The sequence below is a fragment of the Pinus tabuliformis genome, chromosome 3_1 (genome assembly GCF_031772625.1).
Source record: "Pinus tabuliformis cultivar Carrire ecotype Pingquan chromosome 3_1, CPIR1, whole genome shotgun sequence".
Taxonomy (NCBI): Eukaryota; Viridiplantae; Streptophyta; class Pinopsida; order Pinales; family Pinaceae; genus Pinus; species Pinus tabuliformis.
The window spans coordinates 535754230-535770422 of NC_142301.1; positions in this window are offsets into that span (position 1 = coordinate 535754230).

Genomic DNA, 16193 nt, shown 5'->3' on the forward strand with positions numbered 1-16193 from the left:
CAAGCTTAGAATGGGAGCATTGCAAAATAAAGGGTTTCCCAGCCTATTGACTAGCACAGGAAGGCTACTCACCCATGAGCAATATGCCACTAGGATGACAAATTTTATTGAAAATCAGATCACAGCATCCACCAGTACTTCTGAGGAAATAGGACCTCCATCAGGGCAGAGCCTATATGACAAGCTTGAAAATCTATTCTACATTGAGCATGAGATTAATCACTTATTTGAGGTCCCACCAAATTTTTACAGGTATACAGAGGCAGATGAAACTTTGATAAAAATACGAAGACACCAACTGCCCAAGGAAGATTGGTGGCAGGCAATGCTGCAAATTTTGCCTCAATAATCTCAGTTTGGTCTATCCTAGTCAGCTTCCGGTCAACCAAAGTCAAAAAGCAGAATCAGGACAGCAGGCAAAGCGGCTAAAAGAAGTGACTCAGCATGACATTGCGACAGCAAGCCAAGGCAAAGGAAACGCGCAAATGTGGGCAACACGGCTCCAGCCGACTCAATGGGTCACAAAGTCAAAACTTTCTGACAATTTTGGACAGCTAATGCACTAAGCAGTTATTTCAGCATTTACTCTCTCAGCTGTAATTCTTCAGGAGTTGGCACAATATTTATGAGCCATTAATTCATCAGCTAGATATTTTTGTATCTAAATTTTGTATATATACCTCCCCTTACAACGTATTTGGGGTTGGTGATTTTCTCTCTGAGACAATATATTGTATATTTTCAGATGATCTAATACAAAGGATGGCAAAGTTCACTGTCTCTTGACTGTCTGATGTCTCAATGATGTTCTGCGTGCTGTTACAAAATTCATGTGGTGTCTAATGGAACAATAAGTTATCCTGAACTATGTTTTGTCTATCCATGTTTGTTTAACTCATATATGTGTTTCACTAGCTTAGCAATAGAGAAAAGGAATAGCACAGGAATTCTTTGTCTTCACCCTATGCTCAGCCTCTGTTGTTTAATATGTGTCATGCGGAAAGAGTCGATAGTGCGGACACAACCAACCTACCTAGATGCCTAAGACTTTCAAGTGACAAACAAGACAAATAAGAGCAATCCTTCTCTAAATATGCATTTATCATACAAGAAATCAAGTGTTTAGATCCTACCTGTAGTCCAACGCTGTTGTAGTAGTCTAGCCTCGTCGATCCGGATGAGCTCCTCCTTCTCTTCGAAACCTGAATTCACTAACAATCAAACGATTAAATAGAACCTGAATCTCTCATAAAACAAAGCATATTTAACATACAGACCAAGGAGTATATGAAACAACTCATAAATAACAAATTGTTGAGAAGAATGGACTTATTTGTATTAATAGGAAACAAAAGAAACCATTACAACCTGAGCCTTGGTGTTGTGCAAATTCCTCCTAGGGTCCAGCAAGAGTTTTCCTTTACTTTGATCAGCTCACCCACTTCCAAATGAAACAAGAAAGGATGACAATCTCTCCTCACAAGTTTCTACAAGGAAGTCCTAATCTCAGCAGCATCTACCCTTAGGAATTTTCAGCTTTCAACCTCCCCTCCCTCTGGTCCAATGCATGTATTTATAGTGCTGTAGAGGAAGTTAATCAGGTCCGCCATCAATGGGATAAGCCCCTCTTTGGGTGGGTTAGCTCCCCTCTTGATGGGATAAGTTCCTCTTCCATAGGGATACATGAACCATCTAGAGGCGCTCCATACACGTCAAATAAGCTTCTAGAATGCTCTAGAAATAACCACAAGTAACTTTTTGGAGTGAAACATGCGCTTATTGACCTTTACAGGAGTACGCACCCATTGCTTTACAGACAGAGCGTACAAGTACGCAGGTATTTTGAACTTGGATCGCGTACCCGCAGGTAAGGCTGAGAGAAACTGCATACCAGAGATAACTTGACTTTAAATGACTTTTCTCTCTTTCTTTGAGTTTGACATGGAAAGCATAGGCATGAGACTTGCCAAGGAGGATAGTATGATAGGTGATGGAGCCATACTAACTGTAAATAGTCATGGTGACATTTTTTAGTGTAACAGATTGCCCCCTAAAGTGCGAAGCCTGAAGTAGATTTAGGGTTTCAAAACATCTAGGAAGGGTGAAGTACTTTATCATTTCAAGGATTATCTTGTGGAGAGCCTGGTCAGAACCTGCAAATATTCAACACAAAATACATATATAAGATGATATCATCGCTCAGGTAGGCATTCCCATACTCAGATTGAAAACTTTAACTAACAATCTAACTACTGCTCTGATACAGGAATGATTTTGCAGTACATCATAATCATAGACTCATGTAGACATAGTATGGACGCAGCCATCTGTTTATAGTTAGTCTACTCTATACAATGAATACAAAACTCCTCGTAGCTTGGATGGTGGAAACTAGATCCAGGGTCTTCATTTCTACTTCCCGTATTGGTACGATTCTATCCATGTGAATAAATGAGTTGATGTCGAACATGGTAGAAACCACTTGATTACCAGTCAATGATGTAAACCGTTAACAAGTGTGAGAGAGACCACCAGTGATGTCAATGGTTCTCAAAGTACCCAGTACAATCCATGAGATGTGAATGAATGAGTCGATGTCGAACAGGTCATGGAATCCTTCGATCGAAAGTCAATGATGTAAACTGTCGTCAAAGGCGAGAAACCTGCCATTGATGCATGCAGACTTCAAGGCACTGACGATTTCTAAGTCATCTCTCTAGATAATGTACTGATGTTGATAGAAAGCGACCCGTTGCAGGCAAGCCCACAACACGAAATCATAGTTCAAGTTGAAGAAATGTTGCTGTAAGGACTGACTCAGGGATGGTCAAAACGGATGACAAGTATTTTGCATATGAATGGTTTATTTGCAGAGACCTCTTGAACACATAACGACACGACAGATGGCTTGGTGACGATTGACACAAAGTTAATACCCAGAAACGGTTGAAGACTTTCAAAGTGGTTTAATCAACTTTAAGACAAAGGATTTCCCAACCCAGGTGAATGAAAAGTGTCATGTTCAAGAGTGGTAATAAGGTTCTTCTGTGACAAAGGATAACAAATAGGTTCATTCTTCTCTCTTTTCCCCCACCATTTCTGGCAAGTACCTCTTTATTTTTTACAAGCTTGAGGAGGATAACATATGATTGATTATAAGCTCATCCTTCGGATGAGTCCAACTTAGTTTAAATTCGAACCCTAAGAAGGAGTGGTTCGTTCCTGTTTGTAATCGAACAGGTCCTTTACTATGAAATTTTAACGAGTCCAGTATAGGAGAAACTCGGCGTTTTTCAATTTTAGAGAGTCTGAAAAAACTAAAGAAGACTCCAGGGTTGAACTTTTTCATAAATTTGTGTCCCTCAAGCCCGAAAAAGTATAAAATAATACCTGAGAGAATCGCTTGATCTTGCGACCAAGGAGTACTTTCATGATTAGTGCCTCTGACCTGAAAAGTAAAAAGCGATCAAGGACACGTCGTTTTATTTCCAATATCGAGTTTGAAACAACAAAAACCCGGCAATCTTTTCCTGTTTTTACGGTCAGAAAAGGGCTATAAGGGGACCGTCTTTTAATTTTGTTTTAACGAGTGTAAAAGAAACGCTCGTCAATCTTTTCATGTTTTAGGAGTCAGAAAAGGGCTTAAAAGATGACTTTGATGTTTTGGTTCGTGAAAAATGATAATTTTCTCTGAAAGTCCTTGTCCTTTTGTCCTGCACAAAAACAACACATTACTCATACCTGTTTAAGATAGGCAAAAATGCATTGAAAAATATCTCTCTATGGTGAAAAATAAACAAAACTAGCATTCATTTATCCAAAAAACCTATAAAAAGACTTTTTACCATGTCATTTTTACCATTTTACTGTTGAGGGAGAGAAAAGGGCTTTTGACAAGAAACTTCCCGTGGACTTTGCGGAGAATCCGACCGTCGGAATCAAGCGCCGTCTCTTTCAGGTATTTCACAACATCCTCCTCTTCAATTTCATCCGTTTAGAATTTCATTTTAGGCTTTAGTTTGATTTTTTAGAGGGTTTGGGGTTTTAGGGTGTGCTTTTCGGGGTACGTAGGTGCCCCATGGGTGACCTTACTCCGACTTTTTCGTATATGGGAAAAAGGTCAGGGTACGCAGCCCACCTTCAGAAAAGCTGCGTACTGCCGCTCTATTTCCGAACACGGGGTGCGTACTCCGCGCAAAGCAGATTTTCAAAACCCCAACTCAAAAACCAACCATCAAAATTTTATTTCATGACTTCTAAACAATGTCTTTTGGTGTGTAGATTTCCCACCATGCTAGATTGGCGTGAAAGAGAACACGAAGATGTGGATTTGGCCGCAATTGATCATCAACCCTCCATTGATGCTTTGAAGGCATGCGGTCTCTACAAGTACTGGGCCATACCTGGCATGAGGGCCCAGGTGCCATTCTTGGAGTGGCTGGTTGAAAGGTGGAACGTCCAGGAACAATGCTTTTACATAGGAGGGCACCAGCTCGAGATAGAGCCCTCTGACATATATTTTCTCACTGGTTTGCCTAATAGGGGCGAGCAACTGACTCTGTCCGGGACTAGGCCGGGTGGCCAATCCCTTGCTAGCCTCCGGCTAGAGTGGTGCAACAATCAGAACCAGGAGAAAGGGATAGAAATCGAGTATATATCCCTGCCCGAACTTATGGTAATTTCCTTTACAGTTACCAAACTCTGCGGCGCAGCCGCCTTGCACATTGCCACTGGGTCCCAAATGCGGATGGCGATAGATTGCTACCGACGCACCATTTTCAACTAGTGCGATGTTGTGTTGGCCAACATGAAGGGCCAACTAACTAGGGCAAAGAACGGGCAGTTAAAGACCTTTGGATATGGGCCTTTAGTTGTGAGCTTTTCCCTAGAGAGAGTTCCGATGCTTATCCCTCAGCATCTCACTGTTGCAGTTGGGCCACCTCGGGAGCCCAAGTTGATACGATGGGTTACGGTGATGGCCCGGCATCTTGATGAGGGAGCGGGAGTTGTTCGATTTCCTGCGGGTTACTTTCACTGGTTGGAGAACCAGGTCTTTGCGATTCAGGACTTTCCTTATGCCGGAGTAGATTTTCGCGGTGATCCGGACATGGTTCTTCCACAGGGAGAACAATGGGACGACAGAGGTATTTCATTTTCCACAAGTTTTTAAATTATTTACTTTTTATTTGTTTTTATATCGTCTCAAAACTGAAAGTGACAATTTTCAAAATGCAGATGTAGGTCCACAGCGTCCGGCCAATCTCCGGCCATTCGAGAGAAGAGTACCAGTTGCACCAGCACCGGCCCCACAGGATGCGGCCGTAGAGGCCTTAGCTGAGCTGGAACAGGACCTAGAGCGTCTCACGGCGGACATACCAGAGATGACTATAGACGATATTCCTATCTGACTTCAACGCTATGTGGTCGCAGTCCCAGGACCTATCAGGGGGTTCCTGTGTAGGGTAGCGTGGGCAGTGGTCTCGTATAGAGAGCACCACCAGTGATTGGCTAGTCACTTTTTGTAGACACATGTGACATTTTTGGTTTTTTGTACTTATCATTTTTGCCGATCATAAGGTGTTTTTCGACCTATGATCGAAGACGATGTATATTTTTTGACACACTCCTATCTATATATATCATTATTACCGGCTTATCTTGTTAAACATGTGTGATTTGATGTTAATGTTTTTAAATTTACATGTATGATTATCGCAAATGTCTGTCTAACATTCGAGAAGAAATTGCATCTGCTAATGTATTAAAAGACCTTGGAATATGTTGATATTGGATGTAATCAAATTCACGTTCCAAAAGATGCACTCTCAAAAATAACCTTAATAACACTGGATTTCTAATGGCATAAACTCTATTAAGCTGTAATACAACAAGTTCAGAATCTAACCTTACTATCAAACTCTGAATCCCAAATGAAATAGATTCAGATAATAACTCAATCACTGCACTGTATTCTGCAATGTTGTTCGTTGTTTGACCGAGGCTCACCCCATGCATAGAAACTAACTCGTTAGAGGGCGAATAGATAACCCAAGCTGCGGAAGAGATATTCCGTGTACTACGACAAGCACCATCAACAAATCCAATGTACGTTTGGAGAGGCATCGACATCTGCAATATCAAGAGTAAAACCAAGATAAGCCAGAATAACGACGAAAAAAACACTCTCTAAACTAAGCACATTTGTCTAAACTAAGCACACATACCAGATAGAAAGAGAAAATTAACCTAACTATCCTAACAAAAAATCTTCACACCCACCATTTAAGCATAGTACCTCTTTAGGTAAAGTCCATTTCTGGGTTTACCCAAAGAGTCCCCATCAAAGTCAACCAGCTCATAGGCCCCTTTTGCTAGCTTTCGCTTAACAATGTAGGGTCCATGCCACATAGGAACGAATTTTCCAGCACCTAATTTATTGTTAGCTTGATCATACAATAGCACTAGGTCTCCTTCCGAAAAATTTCGAGGGGTCACATTTCGATCGTACTGAGCTTTCATTCGTTTTGCATGAGTCTCGATTGCCAGTGCAGCATCGCGTCGAGTCTCATCTAATTGAGCTAAATACAATAAACGCTTCTCCTCTTCGGAAGTAGCTGGAAGTAATTCGACAACCATTTGAAGTGATGGGATTTTGCATTCAATGGGCAGCACGGCTTCCAAACCATAAACTAGTTGGAAAGGAGTGAACCCTGTTGATGTTTTTACTGAAGTTCGATATGCCCAAAGTGCGGAAAATAACATGTTGTGCCAATTCGACCGATGAATGCCAATGATTCGTCGGATCATGATGACCAAAACTTTGTTGATGGACTCAACCAGACCGTTGGCTTGTGGATAATAAGGAGTTGAGCTATCGTGGCGCAAACCAAGCTGGCCTGTAAGTTCTGTCATCATAATGTTTCGAAAATGGCGCCCATGGTCAGTGATTATCGCTTGTGGGACACCAAACCTAGCAATAATGTGATTGAATACGAAAATCGCAGCTGTCTTGCCATTTGCCTCGAATGTAGGCATCACCTCGGCCCACCTAGTAAAATAATCAACTGCAAGGATGATATACGCATGCCCCCTGGCCGAGTGAGGGTTACATGTAATAAAGTCGATACCCCATTTAGCAAAAGGACCAACGGCAATTATAGGGTGGAGAGGAGCTGGTGGTGCGCACATCTTGCTATCAAACACTTGACAGTTGTGGCATTTTCGAACCGCAATGATACAATCTTTAAACATGGACGGCCAGAAATAGCCAGCACGCAACACCTTCTGAGCTGTGGCATACCTAAACATATGACCGCCACACGCCCCAGAGTGACAGTCATTCAAAACCCTTTCTGCCTCTTCGTGAGTTAAGCAACGTCGGAACACCAAGTTCGCCCCACGTCGATAAAGAGTATCTCCAATAATTTTATACTGCTGGTACTGGAATCGAATTTTCCGACGTTCTGTCTTAGAAGCTTCGGGCCGAAAGGATTGGGTCTGGAGATAGACAATTATATCCCCGTACCACATATCTAAAGTGCTGATGAGAAACAAAGATTCGTCCGCAATGGGTTCCTCTGCCACAGTTTCCGTGTCAGCACGCGGGAAGTCACACATCAACTCGGCAAAAACTAAAGATTTCTTAGACTTAGATTTTTCAAACTCTAAGTCTAACTCTTGCAGGATAACGATCCATTTAGAGTACTTGCCCCCGAGCAATTGTTTTGTCAAAATGTAGATCATAGAGTTGCAATCCGACATGACTGTAGTTTTACGGAGAAGAATGTAATGACGAAAACGTTGGACAGCCTGAACGGCTTCCAGGGCCAATTTCTCCACATGCGAATATTTTAGCTCAGTGGGATTTAATGTCCTACTAAGATAATAGATCACATGTTCCGTTGTGAATTCGTCTTCCTGAACTAATACCATCCCAATTGTGGAATGAGAGGCGGCGAGGTACAAAAAGTAGTCGTGGTTGTAGTTGGGAGGATGCAACAACGGTGCATGGGTCAACGCGTGTTTAAGTGCATCAAAAGATTACTGAGCTATCTCATCCCAAGCGCATTGAGTGTTTTGTTTCAACAACCGTGTAAAACCTTTTGTAACTTCAGCGTAGTTAGGAATGAATCGGCGTAGAAAGTTTTCTTTCCCCTGCAAACTTTGGAGTTGGCGAAGACTCGAAGGGGGAGGCAATTTGATGATAGCTTCGACCTTCGAGGGATCGACGCGAATGCCGGCTTTTGAAACTACAAATCACAGCAATCGTCCCACTTCGATACAGAAGACACATTTGTGTGGGTTCAAACGTATACGATAATTCCTACACCTCATGAAAATTGCACGTAAATGGACGAGGTGATCAGCTCGATGTAAGGAATGAGCAGGAAAATCATCGAGGTATGGTTGCACAATGTGTTTGATGTCATGAAACGCATAAGACATTGCCCGTTGGAAAGTGGCTCCGGCATTCTTAAGTCCAAAAGGTAATTTGCAATAAGCAAATGTCCCCCAAGGACAAATGAAAGCCGTTTTTGGTTGATCTGCAGGTAGAATATTGATTTGGTTGTAACCGGAAAAACCATCCATAAAGGAAAATATTTCACTGCGGCACAATCATCAATTATTTGATCGATATAGGGCGTTGGATAGTTTTCTTTTGGACAAGCACGATTAATATCCCTATAGTCGATGCATATTCTTATTGTTCCCTGCTTCTTGTTAACTGGAACAATATTCGATACCCAATCCGTTAACGGGATCGGATAAATGAAACCTGCCTTCAACAACTTCTCAACTTCTGCTTTAATTGCAGCCGCCTTCCTAGGGTGTATCTGACGCAGATGTTGCCGAACGGGTTTAGCGTCCGGGTAAGTCTTGATCTCATGAACAACAATGGAGGGATCAATTCCTGGCATTTCCTCATAGGACCAGGCAAACACGTCACGGAATTCTTGAAATAGGGCCTTGTATGTTTGAATCTCGTCATCTGTACATGAGGCACCTATATGAATGTTCTCAACAATTCCAACTTTGACTGAAATGTCAATGGCGATAGTTTGGGAAATGTTTCCCAAATTCAACTCTGAATCAGGATGTTTCATGGGATTCTGAGCGTCCTTGACATATTCAGCTGTAAATATTGATGAAAAATCATTTTCAAAGCCATCACCCTCAGGTAAAAATGAAGATCTATGATGGAGATCTTCCCATGGTAGATCGTCTACACTTAGGATTTCACGAAGTTGCTCGTCAGATGACACAACTTCGGGAAACACTATCCGTTCTGAGGTTGATGTGAAAAGTGATTCCTCATGGACCACATTCATTTGGTCGACTTGGGTTGAACGCGAGTTGGTAAAAGACTGCACGGCTTCATAAGCTATTTCATATGGACTCAAAGGCATAGCATCACCAAATGAGTCTATCTCAGATTCAGATGGGACAATCCATGGATCGTCATAAATAATAGTATCTGATGTAATCATATGAATGGATGCGAATGAAGGGTCTGCGTTGATTGGAGGAAAAGGAAAAGTGCCCAGTAAACCGGAATCTTTAACTAATCCTACGCCAACATCCCTATAAGGGATAGTCGTTTTACTGACATGCTGGATACTCTCTGAAGAGGCTGGGTCGGATGAAAAGAAAGCCAGCTGGTCTATTGTCACGATCTTACCATTATGTGGAAACTTTATAACTCTGAAGACCGATGAGACGACCGCTGTCATAGTGTAAGACCAACTTCGACCCAAAAGAAGGTTGTAGTCTAGAGGGGCATCAACCACCTCCACATCCAGACTAACAGTTTTTCCTTCAACCCTATAGGAAAATCCTGTAGAATGCCAAACGGATGGAACCCATGACCATCAAAGGCCTTAAGGATTTTCGGGGATTGGTTCAGTGAGGGAGAACCAAGGGATCTCCAAAACTGAATCAACATAATACACGTGGAAGCTCCTTCATCAATTACAGTCCAATGAATAGGCTTGTTTTTTACTATCACTGGAATCTGGAAAGCCATCTGATGAGGGAGATGCGGTGTACTATTTTCTAGATCAAATATTATCAGGTTCGAGTCCTGAACGTCAACAACTCCTATAGCCGACAAAAGTAATTTGCGTTGTGCTGGGCATGATTGCAGCACTTCTAAAGCCGACATCGCTGAGGGTGAAACAGCTAAATCCTCAACAATGTTGTAATTCTGGGCCGCTCTCGCATGTGGATTGAAAGAAGACCTTCGAAGTACACCCTTGGTGGGCGGTTTGATTACTAAGTCAGGGTTAGGTTTCTCGATCTGTAGTGGATCGGAACCGGGAGCTGAGGTTGATGGATTTGACTGAGAAGATTCTGCTTCTTTCGATCCATCAACAGGACTTTTACTACCATAATCGTGTGATCGAGTCGCAATCCGTACACGAGACATCATCAATATGGGTTCTTCACTGGCACTCGAGGAAGAACCTATCATTTTACTCTCCTGCTTTGGAAATGGTTCTTTCAAAACAACAGGAGTTGGGGAAGCCTTGACGATTTTCACAACCTCGGCCCGATGAGGGCAATCTCTTGTAAAGTGATCCTCTTCACAAATAAGACAAGGATATCGAGGTTTGTTCTTTTCGTCATTGGTTTCCGACTTTTCTTTTTTCTCCTTTGGAGCCTTGTCTACTTTATCCTTCTTCTTACCTTTCTTTTTCCCACCGTTTTTTTATTTGGCCGTAGAAGACTCTACAGCGTGAATATCGGCGGAAATTTCAGGAGAAGATTCTCCTGTCGGGGAGTCGGGTAAGGTGATAATGGGCGAAGAATTCTTTTAAGACTTCTTCTTACTTTTAGTATTCATCGTACCAATCATGCCATCAGCAGCATGAGATCCCGAAGAAGCAGCAGCGATTTGATTCAACTTTGGAAGATTTGGGATCTTTTCGTGTAACGTACCCGATTGAGTATAAACTAAGTCAAGGTACTGTGCTTGAGCAATGACTTGCTCTTCAGTAACCACTCCGGCCTTAGCTACGTCTTCAGTAATCTTCGGTAATAATGATTTAACAAACCATTCAGCTAAGATTTGGTCCGGGATAAAAACTTTCACTAAACGCCTTCGACGTCGCCATTCATGAATATGGTCAGAAATATAAGTGGACGTCGACTGTTTTAATGAAGTTAATAAATCGGTGTCATTATCATATCTGACCGGCAACTGAAAATGTGTTAAGAACGAGGTAGCTAACTGACTAAAGTTATAAAAAGAGGCCTGTGGTAACTCAATGTACCACTTGGCCGCGAGACCAATGAGCATATGCTGAAAAAGACGTAAACGGATCGAATCATCCGAGATAGAATTTGAAGCACACCAAAGGTGGTAAGTCATCACGTGATTTGATGGATCCTCTCCAGACTTACCTTCGAACTTGGGTATGTCACTGGGCAACTTATTTGGCATTGGCGGCCAGAACGGAAGATAATTTATTGGATCGTTCATTAGGCGCGTCAAGTCTGGTAAATCCAAAGTTGCGATGAACGGCAATTGCCGGTTAGGATCCCTAAAACTCTGGGTCACAAGTCCAGTCCCAGGAGGAGGATATCCAGGATAACATGGAACAGGAATCGCATTCGGGATATTGTATCCTCCTGGAAAACCAGGATAAACCGGACCGTACTAGGGTTGTTGTGGCTGTTGATAAGTGTACCCAGGATACGGTTGATACTGGTAAACCGGTTGTTGGACAGTAGGCCCATATTGGTACTACCCTGGTACGGTTGATAAACAAATTGTGGTTGAGAAGTAACAACCGTACTTAAACCTAGTTGCCCCACAGGCATTTGAACCGTAGTTTGAATCGTAGACCCAAACAATGGTAACGATGTCTGTGGAGTAGTGGCTGAGACAGTAGAAACCGAAGCTGTCGATACTCCGGAAGTAGGTGTGGGGGAAGGAACAGATGTTGCGGTAGTTGCAGAAGTCATTTGAGATGGAGTACTAGGTGCAATTGGTGACTGAGTAACTATCGAAGGTACAAAAGTTTGAACACTGGACTTGACTGGTTGTTGGGGTGGACCAGAAACCACAGGTTGTCCAGTTTGAGTTGACAACTGTATGCTTGGCTGCAACACTTGTTGAACTTGTGATGCTTCCCACACTACATTTATTCCGGGGTATTGACCCATGACAGGTTGAGGATATTGAGATCCATAACCGGATTGAGGGTAGGATTGATAATTGACAGGTACATTTCCCATACCTTGAACGTAAGATTGACCTGGAGGTGGTTGATAACCTTGACTCGAGTACTGACCTTGGGGTAGATACCCTTGGGGTAAGTACTGATACTGGGGTTGACCTTGAGGCATATATTGGTACTGAGGTTGACCTTGGGGTACATATTGAGGCTGGGGTTGACCTTGAGGATGTATTGTACCATGGGTACATACTGTCCTTGAGGTTGCCCCCCAGATGCAAATTGTGTACCTTGAGGTTGCCCCCCAGGAGTTAATTGAGGTTGCCCCCAGGCGGTAATTGACCACCTTGAGGTTGAGAACCGGGAATTGAACCTGACATCATATAATTGTCTCCTACACCCAACAGTTTATTACCTTTGTTTCCAGCTAATGACCCATGTCCAATGGGTTGAGGAGATGCTCCTGCAAAGGTACTAGAAAGTGATTGATACCCAGTAGGAACATAAGGACCACCATACAAGAAAGATTTAGGAGGTTGAGTAAACACAGACGACTGACTAGACATATTTACAGGAGTATAAATACCTCCGGGTGGATAAGGAGTACGAGGTGGAGAAAAACCTATCCCTGAGTTGTCTAAATAATTAGTTAACGAAAGGTACCAAGTAGTACTTCTAGGTGGACTGCAAAAGATAGATTCACGCTCTCTTAGATCAAGAGTAGGTTGATCTTCAAGAATAGGGCCTACTTCTTCTTCTGGAGTAAGTTCTTCAATAGCTATCAAACCAGAAGGAAGAATTTCGGTTATGACTCTTTCTACCCTAGGTGAATCAGGAACACTAGAAGTTGGAGTAACCGGTTCAGATATTTCAGGTTCTTTGCCTATATCACTAGTAGATGAAAAACTACCAGCAACCTCAGAAATTGCAACAAATTCATGATTATAACCTATTTCTAGACTTTGGTAATCTGGATGGACTACCAACGAAGATTCTCCTTCTTCAGGTGAACCTACTTTACTGCCACTAGGAGGAGTTACAAGGACTTTCAAACCTTCGTAATGACTCGGGTCGTCTCGAGGAGGTTCACCCCGAAGTCTACAGGATCTCCTCAACAATTCGGCCACAGAAAAACCTCAGGAGATTGGCCCCGAAGTCTACGGAACTGTCTCGGTAATTCCACCACAGTTAAAAACTTTTAACTACTGCACACGCAAACAAAGTAAAATCTCAAAACAAACCACCTAAAGTCTCTAAAGAACCAAACAAATTTGAATCACACGCCTAAAGAATCTAGGGCGTCAAACCATGCACAAACAGTAGCCTTCCAGACTGAAAACACTAGTTGGTGATGAAGCCCAACATCGCCGAATTCAGTACAGAAGTGGTGGGTAGAACAGTTACCCCAGAAACCTGCTTAATGAATAGACCGGCACAAGTTCCTCCACTTTAACCGTCTCGAGTGAAGTGAACCCCCCGGAAAATCCAAGTGAGTCTAGCTGACGTCTACTCCAGGTACAGTGGGATCTTCCCTCCACCGTCACCTCGGGTAGAATCCTAAAGATAATGGTCACTAAGGTTACCAACAGCAACAAATACACCTTGGGGAATAGTCTACACTCCGACAGCACGCAAGGGCAGAGTATCAAGCTCAATCCCCTTGCCGGCTCCTTGACAATAATCCAAGGTTTACCGACAAGTAACCCCTGGCTCCTCGACAATAATCTAAGGTTTACCGTTTGTAATACGTGCGTGTCTGGCGTCGTTCCCAACGAGGGAGGATTGATCCCCTCACTGGTTCGGACACGAGCTCGTGCTTCTCCTTTAAGAGGAGCTTTCCCAGAGTATAAATGCAACAGTTGGATTTATCCTACCACAAGATAAGCTACTTGTTTGGTTTTGCTTTCTTGGAGAGTTAATTACTCTCCTACTCCAAGGCACTAGCCTGATCTATATTGGTGTTTCAGAGCCCTAGTAAATAAAAAGTTACTAAGCTGATTTTACTTTAAGCGTTAATTTTTATGGCTTTTCTTTAAGACAAAAGGTAGCGGAGATGAAACTGATGGTGTGTAGACTCGACTCAAACCACTACAAAGATGCACTTAGGATGATTTATGCTACTTTTCTTTTTCAATGAATTCCCTAGCTAAGAGAGTTGGAAAATGCAAAATTGATAAAAGCAACTTTCTTAACAGACAATCAAAGAAACAATCTCTTTATCTTCTCCAAAACATGCAACTCATGACCACTAATTATTTTGCGAAAATGCCCTTTTCATTCAAAGACTCAAATGCCACTAAGAAAACTTTTCTTTCAAAGGATATTTTTGGATTTTTTCTTACTTAACAAAGCATTTAAAAATAAAAAAGCAAACCTTTACAAATCTATGACAATTAAACCAAAGCTACTTAAAAGCAAATCAAACGAAAATTCACCTAATAAGCAAATCTAGAGAAATGCACCTAAAAACTACATCAAACAAGGCAAAAGCCTACTAAAGATGATTCCTGGATGTTTTACTTAGTCAAAATGAAACTAAGGACTAGTTAATGCAGAACCAAAACTAGTCAAAAGCAAAAATCAAAATCTTTTGTTCTTTTTTGTAAAATGAAATTCACTATTCAATCAACAACTTTTCGAGATTCACAAAGAGAAGACACAAAGGTAGGTCTCTCACAAGGGTGAATTCTTTGACAGGCCCGACTCCTAAGAGGGTTGAACAAAACCAGGGAGATCCAAAGTTTGACAACCTCTAACGCCAAAGTCACCACAGGACCAGTTAAAAATCAAACCCTAAGGCAAAATCTCTATGAATTCCACTAAAACAGTTGACGCTGACGAAACAAGTTCAGATGAAGATCTCTGGTAGGTAACCAGTGGATCTGGGTGGAAAAAACAAATTAAAAGCAAAATCTAATAGGCAAAAAGGAGAAAATTTAAATTTTCTCAATTTTGACAGGGTACGCAGGAAACCTGTTTACACAGGTGCGGGTACGGTCTGTGCACACAGTCGCAATGCATACAAGTACGCACTGTGCTGAACTCAGATGCTGCGTACTTCCAGCAAAACTAAGAAAAACTAAAAACTAATTTAACCCTAAGCTAGCCCACCCAAACACACAGTCAGACAACCAAAAACCAGAAAGAAAAAGACTTTTCTCAGATCAAAGTTTCAGACAAAGGAAAACACATTCACATCAATGGAGTTCCCCAGTGGAGTCGCCATTTTGTCATGCGGAAAGAGTCGATAGTGCGGACACAACCAACCTCCCTAGAAGCCTAAGACTTTCTAGTGACAAACAAGACAAATAAGAGCAATCCTTCTCTAAATATGCATTTATCATACAAGAAATCAAGTGTTTAGATCCTACCTGTAGTCCAACGCTGTTGTAGTAGTCTAGCCTCCTCGATCCGGATGAGCTCCTCCTTCTCTTCGAAACCTGAATTCACTAACAATCAAACGATTAAATAGCACCTGAATCTCTCATAAAACAAAGCATATTTAACATACAGACTAAGGAGTATATGAAACAACTCATAAATAACAAATTGTTGAGAAGAATGGACTTATTTGTATTAATAGGAAACAAAAGAAACCATTACAACCTGAGCCTTGGTGTTGTGCAAGTTCCTCCCAGGGTCCAGCAAGAGTTTTCCTTTACTTTGATCAGATCACCCACTTCCAAATGAAACAGGAAAGGATGACAATCTCTCCTCACAAGTTTCTACAAGGAAGTCCTAATCTCAGCAGCATCTACCCTTAGGAATTTTCAGCTTTCAACCTCCCCTCCCTTTGGTCCAATGCATGTATTTATAGTGCTGTAGAGGAAGTTAATCAGGTCCACCATCAATGGGATAAGCCCCTCTTTGGGTGGGTTAGCTCCCCTCTTGATGGGAAAAGTTCCTCTTTCATAGGGATACATGAACCATCTGGAGGCGCTCCATACACGTCAAACAAGCTTCTAGAATGCTCTAGAAATAACCACAAGTAACTTTTTGGAGTGAAACTTGCGC